Source organism: Microcaecilia unicolor, unplaced genomic scaffold (assembly GCF_901765095.1).
Source record: "Microcaecilia unicolor unplaced genomic scaffold, aMicUni1.1, whole genome shotgun sequence".
Lineage (NCBI taxonomy): Eukaryota > Metazoa > Chordata > Amphibia > Gymnophiona > Siphonopidae > Microcaecilia > Microcaecilia unicolor.
This window is the reverse complement of record NW_021963175.1, coordinates 132,437-157,793: the sequence shown is the minus strand read 5'-3', so window position 1 is coordinate 157,793 and position 25,357 is coordinate 132,437. Positions and strand designations below refer to the sequence as shown.

The 25,357-nt window shown below is 42.5% G+C and overlaps 1 protein-coding gene across 1 annotated transcript in view; it reads left to right on the top strand.

Moving 5' to 3' along the window:
* Window positions 1–416: 416 nt before the first annotated feature.
* Window positions 417–25,357, top strand: part of LOC115459043 (bone morphogenetic protein receptor type-1B-like) — a gene marked incomplete at its 3' end in the record, with an annotated part of 119,531 nt that continues 94,590 nt past the window's right edge. Inside the window, exon 1 of the mRNA XM_030188908.1 lies at window positions 417–479. The remainder of the gene's footprint in view (window positions 480–25,357) is intronic.

The following is a 25,357-nucleotide window of genomic DNA, read 5'->3' as shown; positions in this document are numbered from 1 at the left end:
AGCAAATCCCTGAAGAACGCAGGGCTCCCCCTTAAACTTCTCGAGAACTTTTTGCAAATATTGCTGGCACACAATCAAAGGAAAAGAAGGGGTTAAACTTAGTTCTTGTCAGGGGAAAGTTCCCAAGAGTACACAAATCCTTCTGTTGGGCAGTCAGTGTAGAATCCAGTCGGCTGGGGATCCTGGCTGCCCCTTTGTTGTCCTCCCCACGAGGTGATCACTTGAGGTCATGTGATGACAGAAGCAGTTTGTAACAGGCTTGCCTTTCACATTCTCTCAGGCTTTCTGGCAGACCAGTGCGAGGACCTGACAGAGCTGGAGCAAGGCCTTTTGGCGGAACAAGAAAAGAAAGGAGACAAGAGATTAGGACGAGGGTAATCGGGAGCCCTGTCCTGTCCCCCCAGTGATGGGCTGGCTGGAAGAAGCAAACTGCCAGCTTCACATTTCCTTGTTGATGTTGCTTTCCTTGCACACCACAGGTAAGGAGAAAGTATTTCAGCTGTGACAGCAGCTACCAGCTCAGGGGGAGAGGAGGTGGGGGAGTTTAGAAATCCATATGGAAGAAGGCAACTTCTAGTAAACGGAACTGCCAAAGGAAATAGTTTTAGCTGGTATGATCAGAATGCATCGTTTGGGGAAAAAGGAAAACGTTACAATGCATGGCCAGATTACTGTTTTCTAAACTGCAGGTTTCATTTTTTTTATGTGTACATACAGACTTGGCGAGATTGCAGGACTTGTTTAGGAAGGCTTTGTGTGTGTGTGTGTGTGCTTTTTGCAACGTTCTTATCAAAGTTGCATTATTAGACGTTTGATAATTTGGACCTGTAAATTAGCCTTTCATGCATCGGAATATGAATAATTTGTTAGTATATATTACTCAGTGTCTTAAAAATGCACTGTTAGAACAGATTTTAATCTGATACATTCGTAACAATTATACTGTACCATCACTGGTGCTATGGCATATATGAATGTGTGTATGTATGTATAGAAAGATAGATAAGAAACTGCTGAGAACAGTATTTACAGATTAGAAATCTTACTGTTCCCTCTAAGCAGTACGTTGCGCTTCATGACGACAATCGATGAATCACATTTGCAAGGAAAGTGTTTGTGGTTTTACCTCCAAGCCTTATAAATTAGGGAGGAACATGTTTTAAAACTAACCTTATAACTAAGGGGTGTAATGTAATGTAAGCTACATTGAGCCTGCAAAGAGGTGGGAAAATGTGGGATACAAATGCAATAAATAAATAAGAAATAATTCTAATTGTTGTTAAAAAAAAAAAAAAAAAAGAGGTGAACAGCTTTGAGATAATAAAGGGCTAGATGTACTAACATGTATTTATTTTTATTTTTGTTACATTTGTACCCCGCGCTTTCCCACTCGTGGCAGGCTCAATGCTGCTTACATGGGGCAATGGAGGGTTAAGTGACTTGCCCAGAGTCACAAGAAACTGCCTGTGCCTGAAGTGGGAATCAAACTCAGCTCCTCAGTTCCCCAGGACCATGTACTACTATATTACTGCAAGCTAACACATTAATGTGCGCTATTTACTGCAGGTCCCACGATTTGCAGTAGGACTGACTTACTAATAACATGTGCAAATGCAGTAGCGCACTCTAGTAAGCTAGCCCAGGAATTGTTTTCTCTATGATTTGGAGGCTAGCATATACCAAGAAAATCAGGATTCTGCCCATGCTGTGCTCCTAACTCTTGAGGAACCTGTCAACAGCCAAGGATATGCAAAAATGTGTGTGTGTGAGGGTTTTTTTGTTTGTTGTTTTGTTGTTGCAATTCTAATTTCCACAACATCATCATTTGGTGACACCAGCCTTTGTCACATCTGTTACTGCAGGATGTTGTCAAGTCAGCTACCATAGCAGAAATCAAAAGAGGTATGGACAAGTTCTTGGAGGAAAAGTCCATAAAAGTGATTATCCAGGTAGACTTGGGAGGGCCATTAATCATCCTTGGAAAAAACTCTGAGAAATAGGTCCACGTTTGGGATCTGCTGAGTGTTTGTTACTCAGACTGACCACTATCAAAGGATGTTGGGCTTGATGGACCCTGGTGTGGCTCAGCATGGATTTTCTTACATTCTTATGCTCCTAAGGAGCAGAATCATCTTCCCAAGGACTACAACAAGAAACAAACAATAATGTATTCAGGAAACATATTTCTTTTCTGAATAATGGCATGTGTCTGCTTAGTATGGAATTTTCTGAAGTTTTAGAGGAGTTGGCTAATTGTTAAAGGAACTAATAGAGGGCTTTTAGGTGTATTTTATCTGTGGAATATATTGGAGGGTTATTATTCCAGAGGACGGTAGGATATTGATGTTAGGAAGGCATTAAACTGGTTCTGTTTTACTGCTATAGGTGTTTCCTCTGCTGGAATTCATGTGACGAAACTAAATTAAATTAAAGGAAAATCAAATGCTGAAATAGCACATTCTATTTTTTTTAAATAATGTAAATTAGTGGGCCATTGTTAAGATGTTTTTTTTTTTTTTTTAACATTTATATTTCATAATTTTATTGATGATCTTCAACAATGTCAAACAAAACCATATCATTCCTGTTATAACCATGTTTATACACATAGATATAAATCATTCAACTGTATCATCCAGATTTTACCTTTTCTCCCTCCCACCCCCTTCCTTTAAAGTGTTGTCCTGATATCTAGTAGTAGTAATAGATTCAACTGTTATTATGTTTCAACATTTTGTTATGGAACAACCGATACAAAATAAAATTTTTCACATATGAATCTACAAAGCCAATTGTCGTCTGTGTTCATTATCAGCATCCAACATTATTTCCCCTCCCCCTTTCCCACCCCCCCCCCCCTTCCCTCTTCTTTCCAATGATACCAACCATTTGTGTATTTCTTCACTCCTCTCTCCCCGATCTCCCTCCTAGCTTGTATTCTGAGATCCCTGAGAGTTCCCTTCCCCCTTCCTTCTCCCCCTCCCCCCCACTGTCTTTGACTATAGCATCTGTGTGATCAGAATTATCTTTAACCTTCAGGGTGTCGCATTATGCCTATTAAGTAGTAAGCTACGTCCTCTGGGACTTAATGCCTCCAGATAAGGGCCCCATATGCTTGAACTTTGCATATCTCTTCGGGGAGCCCCTAGCCTCTCGTGCTTCCCATGATACTAAGAGGTGTACCTGATTTCTCCAGTGCCAGTAAGCCGGCGACTCCGGAGCCGTCCAATACTGCAATACGGTCTTCCGCGCCACCAAGCTAAGCTTACGGCATAAGGTACTTGCCCCCGCTGAGAGTGTCCGGAAGGCCCCTTTAGTGTCCAATACAAAGTGATCCCAAGTTCCCTTTACTGATAAACCTAGCATCCGGGACATAAATCTTCAACCTGTGTCCAAAATGCCCTTACCCCTGGACATGTCCAAAATGCATGAAATAATGTATGCGGGGTTTGGTTACATTTAATGCAACTCGCTCCTTGCGGGGAGCTTATGTGACAACTGTTGTCCTGACATATATGCCCGCATGATTGTCCGATAGCCACATTCACGTAGCCTTTCATCTGACGTAAGGGCTGCTATTCCTTTCAGCATGTTTCTCCCTTCCCAACCCACCAAGATTCTCCCTGCCTCCTGTTCCCATCTACCTTTTATACCTTCATAATTTTTGCAAGAGGTCCCCGACGGGTCCAAGCTTTATGAAGTGCCGACACTGACAGGCCTGTTGCTTCTGTTTCTTGAAAAAAGTCCCTTACTTTTTGCCCCAAACCCTGTCTCAGCATAGGTTGTTCCAAAGCAGATATGTGTTTAATTTGGACATACGCGAACTTATTCCCCCAAGAAACTCCTACTCGTCTCTGCAATTCTTCATAACCAATTAGTTCTCCCTCTTTCCCCAGGAGATGTTCCAATTTCCTAATACCCTCTCTTTCCCATTTTATAAATACTGGATTATCTGTGCCCGGTTGGAAAGTGGGTTCCCCCTTATTGCCAGTTGGTCAGACACTGTATAGCTCCCCCCCAACCTCCTCGCCAATTTTCCATGCCTCCCTCATTGATGTAAGTATCACACAGCCTCTAAATTGTCGCGGAAGTTGTTTCTGGGTCATATGCAACAAAGTGAGGAAATCATATGGGGCAAAATATTCCCTTTCCATATCAGTCGGAGTATACATGTCAGTCTTACAAACCCAGTCCCCCAGATGACGTAGCAAAAGCTTGGTTATACACATATAGGTCTGGGATTCCCATGCCCCCCTGATTCCAATTCCCTAGCAAATAGGAAAACCTTATCTTTGGCTTCTTTGCTGCCCAACAGAATTGCCAAAAATTCCATAGAGCCGCTTCAAATCTTTCCGGGTCAGACGAAGCGGTAGTGTCCGCAGCACATAGAGCCACTTGGGAAATATCATCATCTGCACTAAATTTATCCGGCCTCTCAATGATAATGGAAGATTTCCCCAATTTTCCAGATATTTCTTAGTTTCTCTCATCAAATCTTTAATATTAAGTTCATATAACTTCTCCAGTTCCAATGTCAGTCTGATGCCCAGATATCTAAATGAGCCGTCTGCCCAAACTAGTGGAAATGTTCCCCCCATATCTGTCGCACCTCCTCTGAGGGGCAACGCCTCTGATTTGGCTAAATTTATACGTAAGCCCGCAAATTCGCCATATTCCCGTATGTTTCCATTAAGGCTAGAAATGATTCCCTCGGATCAGTCAACAGCACCAGCAAATCATCCGCAAATGCTGCAATTTTAAAATCTCTATCTCCCACCCGTACTCCTCTCACTGAAACATTATCTGCCACGTCCCTAATAAAAGGATCTAAAGTTAAGACGAATAGCAAGGGCGATAGTGGGCATCCCTGTCTTGTTCCTTGAAGTATAGGAAAACATTTGATTCTACACCATTTACCAAACTGTGGCCTGAGGTGCATGATATAAGGCTCTAACTGCCGACATAAAGCGCCCCCCAAACCCATACGCCTTTAGCGTAGTAAACATAAAGTCCCATCGTACCTTGTCAAATGCCTTTTCAGCATCGAAACTGACAAGCATTGACGGGATCCCATTCCTCTTCCGAGCTCCTATCGCCATCAGTATCCTCCTCAGGTTTTTTGCTACGGTCCTCCCCTCCACAAATCCCACCTGCGCCTCATGTAACAGTCCCGGCAACATTCCTGCCACCCGATTAGCCATTATCTTGGCCAATATTTTTGCTTCCACATTTAACAAAGAAATGGGGGGTAGGACTGGTTTAGAGGGATCCCTACCCGGCTTTGGCAAGACTACAATTTGCGCCGATGATAATGTATGTGGCAGTTTCTCCACTTCCACCACTCTATCTAGATATCTAGTCAACGTCGGTATGATTTCTTCTCCCAGTGTCTTATAAAATTCCATTCTAAGCCCATCCGGTCCCGGGGTTTTACCAAGTGAACCTCTTGTTATCACCAATGCCACCTCTTCTTCCTGTATTGGCCTATTCAGCTTTTCTATGTCAATCTGCCTCAAAGTTGGCAGGTTAAGATTTTCTAAATAGAGATGTCCCGGCAGCCCCTGGTCTTGCGGCTTATATATCTGCTATAGAACTTTTGGAAGACCCACATATATCCGCATCTTTCCGTACTACCTTCCCCTGACTATCCTTCAACTGAAGCACCCTTCCTCCTCCCCCTTTAGGTTTTGCCAAGCGAGCCAACAAGCGGCCCATCTTGTTACCGTGTCGATATAATTGGTATTTATAGTAGGCTTGGGATTTAGCTGCTCTCTGATGTAAAAGTTCATTTAATGCCACTTGCAATTCCATTAGGCGCGTTCTATGGGCTGTACTATGTGTCTGACCAAACTGTTTACGGGCTTTGCAAATTTGCGCACTCAGTCTCAAAATTTCCCTATTACGAGCCACCCTTACAAAATGTGAGTAACTTATGACTTCTCCTCTTAGTACCGCCTTTGCAGCGTCCCAATACAAAACTGGGTCACTGACATGTCCCCCATTTAAATTTGCATAATCTCGCCAACAACCCACAATTTTCTCTTTAAAGCGTGTATCCCTATATAACTCCATCGGGAACCTCCACGCCTCTGCCCCCCCTTTGAGAATTCGTGGACCATTCCATGAATACCCAAGCATGATCCGATATTGTATAGGTCCCTATCTCTGCTTTGAGAACCTTGCTGAACAATCCTGTGGATACCAGCACATAATCAATCCTCGCTTGTGTGGAATGGGCTCTTGATAAATGTGTGTATCTCTCCGTAGGATGGAGAACTCGCCATACATCAACCAGGTCTAGCAAGCTCCCCATACGGCGCAGTCCCCTATCAGATGCCTCCATATCTCTACGCATCCCCTGTGAACTATCCATCTGTGGATCCCAAACCGTGTTGAAATCACCCCCCCACCAAATGGGCCCCTGTGCAGTTGACTAGTTGATTAATCACACTAGCATAAAACTTTTTGTCATATTGATTGGGTGCGTAGACATTACACAGTGTAATTTTTGGCCTTGCATCTCCAATTCAATTAACAAACCTACCTCCCGGGTCTATGAATATGGGACGAATGGCGGCTGCTACCCCTCTACGGACCAACACCGCCACCCCTCCTTTCTTTCCTATAGCCGCTGCTGCTATGCAATCTCCTACCCACCATGTTTTAAGTTTCGCGTGTTCTGCTTGTGTAAGATGCGTCTCTTGCAGCAGTGCCACATCAACCTTATATCTCTGCAGCTGTTGTAATATTTTAGACCTCTTTATTGGGGAACTAATGCCTCCGACATTCCAAGATACCAGCTTTACCATGAGCTCCACCCATCCAAGATAACAGCAGACTTATTTCCATAAACTTCTCCCCAGAGAGGCCTCCCAGCCACGCCTCTCTGGTTTGAATTCTGCATTTACAATTCTGTGTCCATTACATAGAACCTGGTCACCCCTATCTGTTATTCTCTTAACATCTTGTCACACATACCGTTCCTATTATCTTCCCCATCCCCTGTCCCCCTCCCTTCCCCCTCCCCCTTCCCCCTCCCCCTATCTCTGTTCCCCCCTCCTCCTGTTCCCAGTATGGAAACTGTCACGTCTAGACGCCCCCTCATCCTCCCCCTCCTATATCCAACTTAACAACCTCTTTTCTTTTCTTTTAAATTTTAAAACAAATCTCCAACTCTTATTAACAGAACCCCTTCAAAGTATACCCTATAAACTTTAAACATCCTGCACAATTCCCTCCCTCCCCCGGAGTAATAGGGGATAGAGATAGATAACTTATGTCTATGTCCCAACCTCCATCTCTCCAACCCCTAACGCCCATGTAAAGTCCCCTTGATTACTTGTCTCTAATACTCCTTTGTTGCTGCCTTTTGCAGCCAAACCTCCAGTCCGATAGAGCTTCCTGTCTTCATTCACTCTCTCCAAGTGTCGTCTCTCAGCCCGATCCGGTTGCCTGCTCTTCCTCCAACTGTGAGACAAACTTCTGCGCCTCCGCCACTGTTTCAAAAGAGTAGTCTTTTCCCTTGTGAGTAATCTTTAAGTTAGCAGGATATATTAAAGCAAATCTGATTTTCCACTCAAAGAGTTTTGTACATATTGGCGAGAAAGCCCGTCTGCGTCCCGCCACTCCTGCTGAATAGTCCTGGAAACACAGGATCCGCTTATTATCATATGACAGTTGTTTGTCCACACGGGAGTGTTTCAATATAAATTGCTTGTGGGCAAAATTAAGAATCCGCATGATAACCACTCGGGGTTTGTCCATATGAGTCTTGCGGGGTCCTATTCTATGTGCTCTTTCCACCCTTACTGGGCCCATCTCCACCGGAAATGCAACCGCTTTTGCAAGCCAGCGTTCAACCTCCGCTGTTAGATCTTGGTCTCTCACGCTTTCAGGGAACCCCACAAGTCTCAGATTGTTCCATCTGGATCTGTTCTCCATGTCCTCTAGTTTTTGCTCCACCGACTCCATTTTCTTTTGCATTGTCTTTTGTGTCTCCTCCACTTCCGTCACTCTGTCTTCCACCTCACTCGTCCTCGTTTGAAAGGCCACACACTCGCGCGTCAGATCCTCCATCCGCGTTTGCAGCTGTTCCAGCCTTGTACTTATAGGTGTCAGACGTCTCTCCAGCATTTCTTCCAAAACCATCGACATTTCTGTGGTGATCTCAGCCACCCAGGCCGATGAAACTGATCCCGGGGTCCGGGGACGCCGCCATCTTGGATTCCGCCGATTTGCCTCTAAGTTTTTCCTTCTGTGCCGATTTTGCCGCCATCGGAGCCGTTTTCTTTATGGAGACTATTACCCCTACGTGCTGCTGCTGCTTCAGGTTCGTTGTGCACGTTTTTTCGGGGCCGAAATTCAGTGCGATTTTCTGAAGTTTAGAATAAGGGTCAGAGCGTCGCTCAGTGCGACCTCCCTCCCTCATAGCGTCACGTGACTCTGTTAAGATGTCTTTATTGGTTCGCTGTAAATACTGAGAGAAATAGTTACAGCATTCATGAGTAATTCACACTGGCCAAAGAAGTGCTCAAAAGGATTTAAAGAGCGGTCTGATTCCATGACCACCATGATGCAAGCTCTGAATCACTGAAAAGTAACCTTGAATTTAGTAGTTATTTAGCATATATTCAACTCATGTAAAATACTGTTAGATCATTCGAGCTTTTCAACCTAGCTAATTTTGGACAAACTAGACTGACGTCCATCTTTAATCTCAGCCAAGATTTAGAAAAGGTATGTTTCTACAATTTCATTAATTAAAGAAACCTATAAAATAATGTAAGGCAGTAGCTGAAATAGACTGAGAAGTTTTGTTGTATGATGATATGGTCTTAGAATGTGTTTTTTTTTTTTTTTTGCCTTTTGTTGCGTAGATTGTCCTTATTCTAAATTACCTATTCATTTCATTTCACTTGCTCATTGTGGGGGCTGGTCCAAGGAATCTGACACTCTAGATGTGGAGATTTGAGGGGAGCACGTGGGCTGTGGGGAAGCTAGAATAGGAGCTGCTGGTTGGCAGGGAGGGGAGAGAGAAGGGGGATATACTGGACCATATGAGAGGGGGAAAGGAGGAGGGAAACCCTAGTGTCCTGCAGCATTTGGGGAGGGGCAGGAAGCAATGCCCCCTTCTTAGTCTCCTCATACTACACCCATTGTGTGTTGCCCATAAATTGGTTTTGCTGTAGGCAGCTGCCTAGTCTGCTCTTTGTAACATTGTTTGAGTCTCACACATTGGAGTCTGCCCTAGAGGTGTAGTAGTATTTAATGCTGTGTATTCTCAATGTACATTGTGATGAACAGAAAGGAGGTATGCTCTGAAAGCATTGTATAATGAGTCAGAAGTCAATGATGCAGGTTCAAATCTCCTCTACCACTGCCAGATAGGTAACCCTGTGCAAGTTATTTTATCTCCTGAGCTCTAATTATTTTTGGCATGCAATTGTTTAATAGTACTTTACTCCAGATTTATTTCAGCCACTTCTGAGTGAGAGGACAGGTTTGGACTGGTTTGGTCCGATGTGGTTTAGATTCTCAGCTGGCCTTGTGTGGTTTCAGAACAAATCCCATATGGTTTGCCCTGGCTTGTGAACATCTCAAACCATCCCTGACTGGGCTGCCACTCTCATGTTTGACCCAGATCTTCATGAAATAGGCGGTCATTTGGTGTTTAGATTTCATTGGGAGAGCCAACTAATATTGAAAATTGTACAGGTTGTATGCCAATAGTAAATAATTTTTTTACAAATTTCTCAAACCAGTCTGAAAATCCTGAGCCAGACTGCAGAAAAGGCCAAGCCAAAAGAGGCCAAGTCTCAGCTGATCCAAGCATCCATGAATTCAATTAAAGGCAGGTTGGATTTGACTCAAGAGAACCAAGCAGAACCATTTCTCAATTCTTCTAGGTTCAGATTTTAGTTTGAATGCTGCAGTGGGAATTTATTCTCTGGCGCAGCTGGTGGGACCTGATCCTACTGCTAATATGCCATGCCCACATCTCCCAGGCTGTGCAGTATCTCTTTGGGGGTATGTCTAGGGATTTACCTCCCACCAAGGTCATCAAGTTTAAGAATAGGGCTTTCTAGCATGCCATCTGGTGTGAGGAGATGGTAGAGACAAGAGAAAAGGGGATGGGATTTAATTATACTGCCTTTCTGTGGTTACAAATCAAAGGGTTACATTTATAGGCAGGTACTTATTTTGTACCTGGGGCAATGGACTTGACTTGCCCCAGAATCACAAGGTTCCTCTGGTTCTAGGCCGCTGCACTAACCACTAGGCTTCTCCTCCACTGCATACCCATCCCAAATGGCGCTGCCTCCTATGCTTTATCCTGGCTTTTATGTTGTCCCATCAGCAAAATATGTGTGCGTGTCCCTCAAGTACTACATTATAAGGATTGTTTTAGATGAGACACTTTTGTATATCAATTCTTTTTACTACTGAATATTGAAAAATACGAGACAAGTATAAATTAACACATTTCAAAAAACAGTACAGTATGGGCTAGATTCAGTAAATGGCACTCAAAAATCTGCGCTTAACGCTGTTCTACAGTGCACACTCAAAGATGAGCACTCATTATAGAATAGCGTGGAATGCCGATTTTTGGGAGCCAAATGTAGCTGCCAAAACTTAAACCTGCTGAACCAGGTGTAATTCTTGGTGCCCAATTTGGGCACCCATCCTTGGTATTCTATAACACTGAGTGCAAATTGAGAACGCCTCTGATCTGCCATGCACTTCCCACGGCCACTCCTTTTTGAGTGTACTTCATGGGATTCGGTCACAGATTGTTATAGCGAGTTGCAAGATGTGCACCCAAATTCAAATTGGTGGCGGATAAGCGCCCCATTATTGACGCTAATTGGCTTGTGAGATAATGTAGTTGGGTATACATCTTGGATCGGAGCTCAAACATTGGTGCACAATTGGTGCCTTCACGGTGTTATGTAAGCCACATTTAGCCTGCAAATACGTAGGAAAATGTGGGATACAAATGTAACAAATAGAATATATAGAATCTGGGGCTATATGTGTATGGTATTATCATTTGTTACCTTAGTAAGCTGGTATTATAAACAAACTTATATTGCATAACGTTTTAGGATATAAGATCATGACTGAGTCATTTCTGTTATAACAAGCTACTTTTTACTGAAAAGGCTCTACAGAAAAAAGAAAAACTAGTAGGAGATACCCCAGGTAAATTTATGAGAAGCTCTGTAGATCCCCTGTCCACAAGCCTGACCTTAGCAGATAAGTTCTATGCATTACCAACCCTGTCTTGAGGTTCCCCTGTCACCCAGAACATACATAGCCTCTTCAACCCCCCCCCCCCCCCCCAACACACTGGACAAGAGTAGCCTCCACATTCCTCCTCATATCCAACTCTCTACCTCCTGTTGTGTCCTCTGGTCCCACACCATGAATCTCCCTGCAGCTCATGCAAACCCATGGCTCTGTGGCACTCTGAGTCCATTAGCTTCATACGGTAGGACCAAATAGCCTCATGTTTTGCTGGTGAAACACCAATCCAGAGCCAAGCTTATTAGATATACTTAAATTTCTTAGTCTACCCAATATATATCAAAAACTAATGAATGCACTCTTGCTATACACTCTGTGAGAAATTGCACAATACTGATATATATCATATACTTTATAAACTAGCCTCAATAGCCCAGGGAACCATTAATTAGGACTCCACTGAATTGGCCTGTATCATGGGCTCCTCCTCCTTTCCGAAAAAACATCCACAAGTAACAAAAAACTCCCTACATAAGGAAGAAAAAGATCTTGTGAATAAAAAAACGGATGGAGGGGTATTTAATGATCTACTTCAAATATCAATGTGACTATAAGTGCATTATATCACAGAGAGTATTGAATGGAAGTAAAGAAAAAGTATGTATGATCACTTCGCAGTCCTCTTAAAGCTATATACTGAAGCAATATTCAAACAGAGAACCTTCATTCATTCATTCATTGCTTGATTAGAATCTTTTTTTCATGTTGAAATAAACCACTATCTTTAAAACCTGGGAATATTGTCACTTCTATCCATCAGAGACAATCCATCCAAAGTAATTGTAACCGGTTCTCAACTCTAGTTTAATCCTTCAGTCCCATATAGTTCCGGTTGCGAAGTGAATACTCAAACCGTGGGAGCTGCTAGAGCAGTAAAATCTGCTCAGCCATGATGTCTTCTTAATTTTCTCGACAGCAAGGGACCCCACTGTTTCGCGTTCTTCGTCAGGAGAAATATACAAAAACAATTAAATGTATTTCTTTTCTATCCATCGCGAACCTCGGTTCAGAACATGGCGGCTATTAATATAGAACGCCAACATTAGTAGCTCCACCCAGTGGAGTTTCCGTGATTATTTCAAACAACCAATCACTGAACTAGCCTACTTATATCCTATTGTCCAATCACTTCTGTTGAAAGATTTAAAGTGATACAATCTTCATTTAAGGAAGGTTAATATAAATTTTGTTATACTGTATAGTTTGAAATTGCTTTAGAAAAAGTCTTAAATGTCCATGAGGAATTGTCACTCTTTATGATTGTTAACAAGTTACAATAAAGAATATATATACACACATGTATGGAAAAAAATTTTTTCTCTTCGGATGATAATATATTCTGAGAATACACCTTTTAACATTAAAAAAATGCTTCCCATTCATCGGGTCCGTTAAACCTTCTGGATAAACAGTTTGCAAATAATAAATCCATTTCTTCTCCTTTTGATGTAAAACACGAGAAACATCCCCTCTTCTGTTGTTATTTATTAGTTGCTCAATAATTAGACAAACGTAGCTGTTCAAATTTATGAGTCCTTTCTATACAATGTTTAGCCAGAGGCATATATGTTTTGCCCGATTGAATCGCATGCTTGTGTTCCGAAAGTCTGATTTTAAACATGCGTTTAGTCTGCCCTATATACCGTAAGCCACATGGGCATGTAATCATATAGACTACTGCTTTTGAAATACATGAAGTCACTCCTTTTAGATATACCCAATTTTGTTTAATTCTATCCCAAAATTTGTTTGTTTCCTCCATAACTGAACACATAATGCATTCTCCGCATTTCTGTGTCATTATCATTCTGCCAAGCCCATGATACAGGCCAATTCAGTGGAGTCCTAATTAATGGTTCCCTGGGCTATTGAGGCTAGTTTATAAAGTATATGATATATATCAGTATTGTGCAATTTCTCACAGAGTGTATAGCAAGAGTGCATTCATTAGTTTTTTGATATATGTTTAGTGCACTCTAGACAATTGAAGATATTTCCATTTTTGTATTTATTCTACCCAATGAAAACTGTGCTTCTCAGGTTTTGAAATTCTGCATCTTGAAATAGAGTTATTTGAACCAGTTAAGTAGAAATATATGTAGAAACCTTTTAAAATGTCAATACATTGATAACCACTTTTGAAACCAGATGATAGGGAATTAATTTCCTTTGGTGAAGTGCCACAAGCTGGATTCAAGAAGGAGCAGGACATGTACAAACAGCCCCTTGCTCTTCACAGACTCCTATGCTGTCCTGTCTGAGTATACAGCCCCAAAAGTTTAATTTTGTTACCTATTTTTGCATAAATTACATGGGTTGCCTATAAGGGCTTTGAGCTTGTTTGTTAGGGGGATATAAATGCGGATGATATTGTTATCATAAGAACATAAGTATTGCCATACTGGGATAGACCGAGGTCCATCAAGCCCAGTATCTTGTTTCCAACAGTGGCCAATCCAGGTCACAAGTACCTAGCAAGATCCCAAAACAGTACCATAGGTTTTATGCTGCTTATCCTAGAAATAAGCATAGATTTTCCCAAGTCCATCTTAATAATGGCTTCTGGACGTTTCTTTTAGGAAGATATGCATCCCTTTTTTAACCCTGCTAAGCTAACTGCTTTTATCACATTCTCTGGCAACAATTCCAGAATTTAATTACACGTTGAGTGAAGAAATATTTTTTTTCCGATTTGTTTTAAATTTACTACTTTGTAGCTTCATTGCGTGCCCTCTAGTCCTAGTATTTTGGGAAAGAGTAAACAAGCGGGGTAATGCCATAAATAGTGTGCACTCTTCCAGTGCAATATTTTTCAACATTGCATGTATATTGAACTATTTGCACGTACAATTTTCTAATAGTGTGCACACTCGCAAAGAGTGGAACTTTTCTCAAGATTACACACACTTTCTTAACACTTACACATGCATACTCTTTGCAAAGTATATACACTCTTTCTGAAGACTACATACTGTTTAGAATACCAGAGAAAAAAAATATGAAGTGTTTGGATTTTCCTGTCATTTCTGCAGATATGCCAAGTTACCCAGTTCCAGGCTGGAGATTTTGGGCCAGTCCTGGTTTGAGCTTATATCCCAAAGTAGTGTAGGATTTGTAGTCCTTGTTCCTACCCAGTGAAATCAGTGCTACAAATCCCATACTACACCAGAATGGGTGGTCAGAAAACCTGGACTGCCCAAAATCTCCAGCCTGGAACTGGGGTAACTTGGCATCTCTTTTGGGATAAAAACAACATGTGAAATGTAAAGTGTCAAATGAATAAACATCCCCAATAACTCCAACATATGGGGAGCTTTCTGTTTCACTTCTCTCAGACCTGACCTAAGATTTTGAAACCCTTAAGTCTTAAAAGGGAAGAGAAAGCCATATGAGACTTCTATGAAATGGCATTCCCTATGCTGAAGTAGTCCCAGGTAATAAGGATGAAGCCAATCTTGATTTTGATCTACCATAGTAAGCCATTCTCAAAATTAAAATGGAAAACCTTTGATTAATGCACTGAAAAATCTAGACTGACTCAGTTTCCCAAAGATTTTAAACAAGATGATCACCCTAAATACTCTAGTCAAAATATCAAAAAGGAGAAAAACTGACAAAAAATAAAAGTATGACAGCATCATTGGTTAAATAAATTAAACAATAAAAATTCCTATGGTACAGTGTGCTCACATAGATTTCTTAAAATTATTGCACTTATCCTATATTTATTTATTTAAAAACTTATAACCTACTTTAAACCTAAGTGGCTACCATAAAAACATACATAAGATACAAAACAACATAAAATACAGTTACACATATTTGCTGCTACCATCCTCCACTATTATTACTCAGGTGCCACCATCAGCAATAAAATAAAAAATGTCTGAACAAAAGCTGTGTCTTTTAACAGTTTCTTAAACTGCAAAACATTGGAGCATAAACGCAGGTAACCAGGGTAAAGCATTCCACATCACAGGCCCTGCTACCAAAAAAGCCAAAGCCCTTGTTAAAGCATAATATACGGTCACCCTCTACCAGAAGAAAAAAGCTTGGTGCTCTACCATACACAGATTGATGGATAAGGGGCAAGATTTTATATTGTATTCTAAATTTTATAGGCAGCCAATGCAGCTGTTTTAAAACTTGTGTAATACGTTCCCATTTTGAAACTCCCGCCACCACCCTTGCGGCAGCGTCCTGCACAATCTGCAGCGCCTTAACCCTAGCGCTCGATATACCTACATAAAGAGAATTACAAAAGTCCACATTTGATAGTACCATATTTTGCACAGCACTCCAAAATTAGTCAGACTCATCATCGGCTTCAACATGGATGCTTGAATCACATTCACAATCTGTGTCTGCGTTGTAAGCTGATACCCCCCCCCCCCCCAAAAAACAACTTTATTTCCTTTTTCACAGGGACATCTGATTCTTCCACCTGTATCGTCTGAGGCCATCTCTCCTCCACTACTCTCCCCACAATCATAATTTCAGTCCCCCCCCCCCAATTCACTGCAAGTTTGATTGCACTCACATATGCACTTATGACCCTCATATAGCCTGATACTGAATGTTGAAAATAGTAAGAAGATATGCCCTGAATAGAAGAGAATTAGCCACCAGAAAAAAAGTACAATTAGATAAAAAATCATCAACATATAAACTCTATGCAAGATACATTTAGGTCAAAGAAACTTAACTTTTTCCCAGGGAATTCTTCTACCAAAGTATTAATATTATATGGTAATAAAAGCTTCCAATATTTGGTGTTTCTATATTACTTTCCTGGTGTTTCTACATTGTTTTTCTGGCTCAGGATATCTCCTTTTTCCATTCTCTGCATTTCTACCTGTTTTTTTTTTTTGTTTTTTTTTACCCCTATTCCCCTTTTTCTGGTGTCCTTTCTTTTTTTTTTTCCTCTTATTTCACACTAATTTGTCACTTTCCTTCAGGATGAGTATTTTAGTGCCTTCTCTGCTTTCAGTCTTTCTGTTCCCTTGATTCTTTCTTCTTCCTTGTCCTCTCTTCCAGCCTTCCCTATTTCCTATCTTCAGTCTCCTGTATTCCTCTTCCTTCTCCATTATTTTCCAGATTCCTTCCCACAAATTCAGCGTTGTCTTTCTTCCTCTCTATTTAACCAATACTCTCTCCTCTTGCTTTTTCCTTTCTTTCTGGCTTATTTCTACCTCTTCCTCCCCAACATTCAGTATTCCTCTATCCCCTAAGTTCTCCCTTTCCTCATCCCCAAATGATTATCCCTCTTTTCTTGTTCTCAACTCTCATACCAGTAACCTGTCCTCTGTTCTTTCTCTCTTTGTATCCTGCTCCTTATTCAGGGTCCTTTCACTCTTTCCTCTCCTCCCCAAAGTATCTCCCTTTCAGCCTCTCTTTCTCTTCTCTTTTTCTACTTCTCCAGCCTCTATGTCTTCACCCTCTTAGGTTCTACCACCTTCTCGTATCCAGTCCTCCCTCTCTCTGCTCACTTTTCTAGGATTTTTCTCTCTTCCTTTCCCCTGATCCCTTTGCAGCCCCACTCCCTCCATATTCCTTGCAAAGCTCTTTCCAGCCCCTCTTCCCCTGTGATCCTACTTGTCCTTGTGCACTTCCAGCTGGAAGGGGAAGCAATATCTGATTTGTAAGTTTCTTTTGCCCCCTCTCCCAAGCATTCACTCTCCTCCATACTACTCCCCCACCGCCACACCCAATATCTCCATAGGCTTTCACTTCATAGCCAATGAGGTTATACTGTGATGTGAAAATTTTTAGTTGAATCTTATTCCTTCCCTGGGTGGTAGTACGTTTTATTTTTACAGATTTGAGTGCTCAGTGGGGCAAATGCTGGGTTAATCACCATTTTTGATGGTAATAGAGTAGTTTTGAGCCCCATAACAGAGAATGTAGCATGGAGCACGTAGCTTTTTTTTTTTTCAGACTGCTCTGAATATCTTTCAGATGTTGCCAAGCATCCTGAATAGATTCTGTTTTCTACAACTGGGAAAAAAAAAAAGCTGCTTTACAGTAACTAGTTTCTAAGTGAAGGCTCAAACCTTGAGGGTGAATTTATCTTACAGCAAATTGTCAACTTTGCTTTTATTGTGATATGCTCCAAAGCCTTCATTTTTTCTTCCAAAGATTAGTAATGACAAGAAGTGAACAGAAAAATTAGTGAAAAGAACTAGCATAGCTAGATAAAGAAAAATACATTTCCCAAAAAGTAGAAGTCTATTCGGTTTCATTGGTTTCACCAGCTTCAATAAAGTAAAAAGACTGCCGTTTTTCAACGGTTCCATTTCCAAATGTAGACCTTGCACGTTTTGGCAAAATTGTGACATTTCAGTTAAACTTTTTTTTTTTTTTTAGATGAGCTGATACCTATCTGTGAATTTGTTTTTCATGCGAACCTTTCCCCACAGCCTTGCTAATATCCGTGATTGCTGGCCTAGTTCGATGTCTGCTGAAAAGTTGCTTGCATAGTTCAGTTCGAAGTACGTGATGATGTGCCAGATGCAGATTCTAGAAGATTAACTGTTTAAGGAAAGATAAGGGTCTTTCTTGAAATTATGACTCTGCTAAAATTAGATTCTCATGCTCAGATTTAGATTCGGCCAAAAACAATTTACATATAAATGGCGACCCATGAAATCTACTGTGCAGATTTGAAATAATGTAAGTTTTATCCTAGTTATAAGCTTCCTGCTTTGAAAGAACTCACTGAAAGAATGCAGCTGCTTCAAGATGTGCAAATAGTGCTGTACAACTTTCATCCAGTCCCTGAAGCCGGTTCTTCTGCTTCTCGCTTTGTGCGAAAACAGTGTAGAATAGGACCATACGTTATCAGTCACAGGCAAACTTTCAATGGCTTCCCGATCAAGTCCCACATTATGCACAAGGTTCTCACAATTCTATTTCACGCTCTTCACTCTGGTTCTCCATCCTATCTGGCTGATTTAATTACATCTTACTGTCCTCCGTGCCTTCTCTGGTCTGCATTTGACTTTCGTCTTGCTATTCCACCAATTCATTTCACAAGGTTAGAATCCACTCATCACTCAGCCTTCTTTTACTTCTCCTACCCTTATTCTCGCTGTTTGAAAGCCCATCTATTTTCTCTGGCATTCCAGGACTCCCTCTAATTCTTTCCTTGTGAGGGGTGCTAGAACCAGGACCCAGCTGATGGGCAGCATTTCCCCCATCTCTCCCCTTCCTTTTCTCCTCCCTTCCTCTTCCCTCCTCCCTGTCTTCTAGTGCATTTTTCTCTTACCACTTGCTAATTTTCCTCTTTCCTATATTGAGTAGTGCTCTCAGTTTGAGACTTAAGTCTTACGGAGGATTAAAAAGAAAAGAGAAAGCTGCGAAGTGAATTCTCCTGTGTGGCCTAGGTGATAGGAATGGATACAACAAGTGAAGCGGAAGATATCCAGAAGGACCAGACTGAAGTCACAGAAGTTAAAAGCCAAAGTCATTTATTGGGACTCTACACGGTCCGTGTTGAGGCCAAAAAGGCCTTCTTCAGGGGTCTTCAAATTGGCAGATACAGATAATACTTCCTAAAGTGCTTATAAAGCAAAACGACCTAGACAAAACTCAGGATAGAGAGCACTAAGACTGTCCGAATACAGCATAGGCTTCCAAGTCTGTGAGAAAAGATTTGGACTCTCTTTGTTGTTTTTTGGATATGAATGGATAACCTCAGGATTGTTCTAAAGTTGTTATTTAAGCACACTGCTACTGGAATTGTTAGTTTCTGTGGCGGGTCGGTGTTGTTGGCACGATCCTCTTACCCCTGGAAGAAGTTGTTCTGGGACCGTGCTGAGTCCACAGTGTGGAGGAAGCCTGCATGGAGGCTATAACATTATAGTTTGAAGCATAGGTGGTCGGTGGCCCAACTGTTTGGGGAGGCTAAAGGGGTGGGGTTAGGGGTGGGGCCAGGGGTGGAGCTTAAATCCATAATTGTCTGATAACACACAGAAAATAAATAAATACAAATAAAAGTCACAATACCTTTTATTAAATTTAGATATTAGATATGTATCATATGTCAAAGAATAAAGTGGTTGCTCAAAGCATATTCTAAGCACACTCGCTCAACTGCAAAACACTATGCACAACTTTGTGCAAAAACACACTCAGAACCTTACTGTACCATAAATATTACACTGGGCAGAACCTAATACACCAATATACCACCCATACGGAAAATGCAGACCATCAACAATATGAAACAAGGGATCATAATATCATGATACGTGTAGAGCCACAAAACACCCTAATTCATGTTTAATGTGGGATAAAATGTCATAAATAAGTAAATAAATATAAACTTTTAATGTTGAGCACCTGATTCTCAAAGTGGACATATTCCAAACACTATAATGAAAATAAAATGATCTTTTCTACCTTTGTTGTCTGGTTGTCCGATTCTGCTGCTATCTGTTCTCAGTGCAAGTCAGGAAGTCATCCTAGTTAAATATCTCCCTGGCAACCCAGCCAACCCCCCCCCCCCCCTGCTCTCTCAACAGTAAGGTAAACAAACCATAAACCAATTTCTACAATTGGTTACACAAGGCTAGAGGGCTTTCACTGCAGCTCCTGCTGTGAGGATGGAGGTAAATCAACAATTTAAACCTCTCAGAGCACAGCAGGGGAGGCTTAGCCTGTCCAAGCCTCTTATACCAGGCGCCTATGGTTTGAAGCCGTGGCATAGCCACAGGGGAGGGGGGGCCTTGGGGGCCTGGCCCAGACCCCTTCCAGAACAGCAGCACCCCAGGGGTGGACTGGGGGGGGTAATGTATTCCTTCCCCCCCCCCCCCCAATCATGCTCTAATCATACCTTTGCTGGTGGGGATGCCGAAGCCCTGCCAGACAAATAAATATAGTGCCTCTGCTCCCCTCCTTCTTAGCTACTTCCTGCAGATGTCGTTAGCGTGCCTTCAGCCACCGCTGCCAGGACCTATTGCGCAAGCTGCTCAGAGCATGCACAGGAAGTCCCAGCACTACTGACTTCTGCAGGATGGAAGCAGCTGAGAAAGAGGGGAGTGGAGGGCACTGTATTTGGCTGGCGGGGCCTTGGCATCCCTGCCAGCAAAGGTATGGTTAGAGCTTGAGGGGGTGGGAAGGAATGCATTGGCCCCCCCAGTCCACCCCTGGTCATCCCCAAACTTGGAGGGCTGGCTATGCCTCTGGTTTAAAGGTGACATTTTCAAATGTTTTATGTCAGAACTTTTCATGGATTTGAAGTTTCATGTGGTTGGGAGGTATATAATGAATTGTGATGGTTGACCATAACTTAAATTTGCTGGTAAACTAGCATGAATATTAAGGCACAGTACAATTCTGCAATTAAGAGCTAAGCAGGCTAGTGGAGAGGATGGGAGTTGGGGAAAGGAGGGGGAATCTACATTTGGCACCTCCTAAAAGGCAGATGGGCGGTAGGAGCCTATTTTATACAAGAACCGAGGTTCTATTCTAGAATACTAGCATAACCAGGTATTGGTTCACCTAACATTTAGGTACCGCAGTTAAATCAGCCATATAACACACGTACCTGCATAACTTATAGTATTCTGTAAGTTACAGGTGTGTGTGGGAGCCTTGCCAATGTCCTGCCCATGTCCCACCCATATGTGTGCTCCCCTTGTAAATACAGGCTATGCAAGATGATCAACTAATTATAAAATAGTGCTCTAGGCAGTATATTGGCATATATGCACATACATGCTACTGTTCTAAACAATTGACACACATAATGAGCATGTAAATATTAGCATCCGGTTTATAGAATTGCACTTTACTGTATATAGCTTCATGAACTGACACAGGTTTGTGGAGTTCCACTTTCAAATCTGATTCATGTCAGTATTGACTATGAGCAGTTTTAAAGCAGAGCTGCGGAGAGACAAAGCTGGGCCTGGGGCAAATAATGTCAAGAGCCCTGCTGCCGCCACTACTCCCTTGCTGCCTTCCCACCCCCAGCCGTACCATCAGTCAGAAGTAAAGTCATTGGCTGGGAGGCAGCAGCAATCAAGCAAGACTGTTCTGCCAGCCACGGGTCCTTCTTCTGCTGCATCCCGCCTCCTGTTTCTGCATAGGCAGGATGTGGCAGGAAGAAGGACCCCTGGCCAGCAGAGCAGTCTGTCTTGATCGCTGCTGCCTGCGAGCCAATGACTCCATGGCAAATAGAGGACTGGGGGAGGTGGGTGGAAGGGGAGGGAAAGACGCTGGATCTGACTGAGTGAGGCTATCAGGCTGGCTGCAGCATCACTGAAAAAAGGCAGCTTTTCTATGGCCAGCGCAGGGCTCTGCTTGGAGGCTGGGCCTAGTGAGTCTTACCCCACCCCCTCTCAGCAGCCCTGTATGAAAAGTGTTGGCGTTACAGTCCCCAGTGGATAAGGGTCTGTGCTAATTTATAACCTTGTTGACAGTTTCCACCAGAGAGACCAAAGATTGTTCTAACATTAAAACTGAACTACCCTCCCGCAACTAGAAGCTGTCACTGCAGAGAAACCTTGAAGCACATTACTCGTAAATATTTTGAGATGTTTATTATCAGGACAAATGGAGGACTTCTCTTGCTAGGGCTGTGAACTAAACACCTTTCAGAGGCATGCAATTTGCTAGAAAAATTGGTAATAAAAACCCCACCTAGACTATTTGTGCTTCATATGAGATGCTAGACAACACATGTCTTTCATCAGATACGGAATCCTTTAGAATCTGTTCCAGCCACTGCTGGTCGTGCTATCGACTGGCAGAAGTTCAGATCTTTCTACTGCGAGTGAGAGAAAAGAGGTTCATATGGTATATTCTGGCTTACAATCATAGAAAAGCATTTAAATCATGAGATAAACAACTGGTTAGCTGAATAACATTTAAAAAAAACGATAAATGAGTCGTGCAACATAAGGGTAACAGATCAATGTATCAATGGAAGGACAGATAGATACAATAGATGCAAACAGATCATACATCTTTGATAGAGTAGAAATATTCATTTAAAGTAGTATATATGTACTAGTCCTAGTTGCTATTTAGAAATGCAAAATTAAAATTTTATTGCTCTGTAATAGCTGCTAAATCTATTCCTGTAGCAATGTAAGTTGAAGCTTTGTAGAGTATTGCAGCCAACATAAGCTATAGGAAATTACAGTAGAGTACCTTTTATCTAAAGAACCATCAACTGAAACTCCTGTTATCTGGTAAAGACTGCCATACGCGGGATGTGATCCATTTTCTGATTAAAAAAAAAAAGGAATATCTCTCTCTTCATAGTTTGTATGGCACTTACCAAATGTTTGTGGCACCGAACAGAGAGAATTGATGGACATCCAAATTTGTAAGGTACACAGGTAGATCGGCATCGTCATTTGCAGTTGCCACGGCCATGGTAGATCAGCAGCATTGCTCCTCTCCTGTTCCTGGCATTTCTAGCGATGATGGTCATAGTGAGCTCAGCAGCACTGTCCCTCTCCTGTCCCCAGTCTCTGGTGGTGTTGGCAGTGTGAGTCTGCCAGGAAAGAGATGTAGAGACTAGAGAATGACGCGGGGACAAGGTTTGTCCCCATCCCCGCCCCATCCCCGCGAACTCTGTCCCTCTTCACAGAAGCCTCGCTGTTTAACCAACCTTAAGATTTACCTTTGGGTTTATAAGGCAAAATCATGTGCATGTAAGGACTGCATAAACAAATTAAAACAAATGCCCTTCAAATGTAATAATACTGGACTGGTCTGGCAAGCAATAATGAAACAGTGATGGAATATTCATTCACATAACAAGCACTAATTTTTCTAAGCATTCTACAACGTCGGTCTTCTCTAAATTCTTTTCCACGTTGGTATTTCCATTTCTTCTCTCTCCTCTTGGCTTCTTCCTTTCCTTCTCTAAATGTGTCTGGCAGTGACCTTTCATTTCATGTCCCCCACCCCTTATTTGTGCTTAGCCCCCTTTCTCTCACCTTAGTCTCTGTTTCACTTCTCATCTACCTACTAGCTTTTACCATTGCTCCCTCTGTCTTTCACTTAATATCCAGTCTCCTAAACCCCTATCTTTTTTCACCCACTTCCTTAGCCCCCATTCCCATCCTATTAGCCCTCATCTACAATCCACTGGATCTCATCACCTTATCAGTCCCCAGCTCCATCCTTTCCTCTCATTCCCTTGCATCCAAGGCCCTATACCCCATGCGCTTCCTTCCTCTTCCCCCTTGCGAGGTCTGGTGTCACTTTCCCTCCCTCCCTTCTTCCTTCCCTCCAAGGTCCGGTGTCACTTTCCCTCCCTCTCCCCCCCTCCACAAAGTCTGGTGTTGCTTTCACCCCCCCCCCCCACTCCCCACAAGGTCTTGTGTCGCTTTCCCTCCCTCCCCCTCCCTCCCAAGTTCAGTGTCACTCTCCCAATCTTCCTACCTCCCCTCCACAGGGTCGGTGTCACTCTCCCTCCCTCCGTTTCCATAGGGTCCGGTGTTGCTCGCTCTCCCATCCCCACCACCTGGTCCTGTGTCACACTCTACCTCCCCCCTCTGCAAGCTCCGGTGTCACTCCTCCATCTCTCTGCTGTGCTCCCGCTGCAGCCTTTCCATCTTCCGGGCTGCTGGCAGCGTTAGCAATGTAAGCACGCTGCCTTTGCGCGCCAGGAAGCCTTCTCTCTGCAGCGAGCAGAAACAGGAAGTCACAATAGAGAGAAGGCTTCTGGGCTGCACGAAGGTAGCGTGCTTACATTGCTAACGCCGCCAGCAGCCCGGAAGATGGAAAGGCTGCAGCGGGAGCACAGCGGAGAGGTGCAGGAGTGACATCGGAGCATGCAGGGGGGGAGGGAGAGTGTGATACAAGACCCGATGGCGGCGGTGGGGAGGCAGGGAGAGCAGACGAGCGACATCGGACTTGGAAGGGAGGGAGGACGAGAAAAAGGTAGGCGTCTGTTGTACCGCGAGTGCAGGGGTTATTACCACTCCTGCGGGGCGGGGAAATAACCTTCTTTTGCACCCGCGGTAAAACTTCGAAAATTTTCCCCATTCCTGCAGTTTTACTGCGGATTCCTGCATTTTTCTGCGATTACCCGCTCCCGTGTCATTCTCTAGTAGAGACCCTTAAGTTTCAAGTTTATTAATGCTTGATATACTGTGTATCGTCGTACATCTACACAGTTTGCAATTTAAAATTATTCTAAGTGAAAAAAAGAAAAGAATGCCATTCTTACATTTGAAGGATGAAGAGAGAGATTAATTTTGCTGTGTCAAGCTTCCAGACCCAGTACTGCTACCACCCTGCTTCTTGACTATGTTTAAAAAATATATTAGTATTAAGTTTTCTCAAAACATGTTGCATGGTGAATACGTATCTGGGGACAAGCTGCACCTCTTGAGGAAGAACATTAAAAAGTTCACACATTCACCAACACTACAGGAGCGACAGTATAAATTTCTACAGCGATTATAATATTCACTGCACCAAGCTTGTTTAGGAAAAATAACAGACAGTGCAGCATACCCTAAATGTCAGACGTCCCCAGCAACCTTCGTTCATATGTTTTGGTCGTGTGAGCAGATTGAATTATTTTGGAAGCAGATTTTGGACTATTTTTATATGGTCCCGGGAAAGAGAATACCATTACAGGCCAAATTTGTTTTATTTTCCAATTTAATTTCTCTTGGACTTCTTCACAAAGCCTTTCTTCTGGTAAGGGAAATGTGTTTTGGTCTGGTGGTGACAATCGTATGCTCCTTCAGTGATGGCATGAAGAAATGACGTAAACCTCTTGATGAAGATGAAAAGAGATCTTCTTGTGCTTGGCGACTTTTGGAGACTTTCAGCAAACCTGGTCACCAATTTGAGACAGGCTGCCACATAGAGCCCTTAGTTACCTTTTAAATCAGTGACATGGACTAAAGTAAAGGGGGGGGGGGGGAGTATACAGAGGACTGGATTGTTTTATTGGAATAGCAAAGGAGTTGAGATCACCATAAAGGAATCATGTGTGCAATCTTGACCTTGAAATGATGTCATAAAATCTGGGGTTTTGGAATGAGGGGGAGGGGGATGGAAATAACAA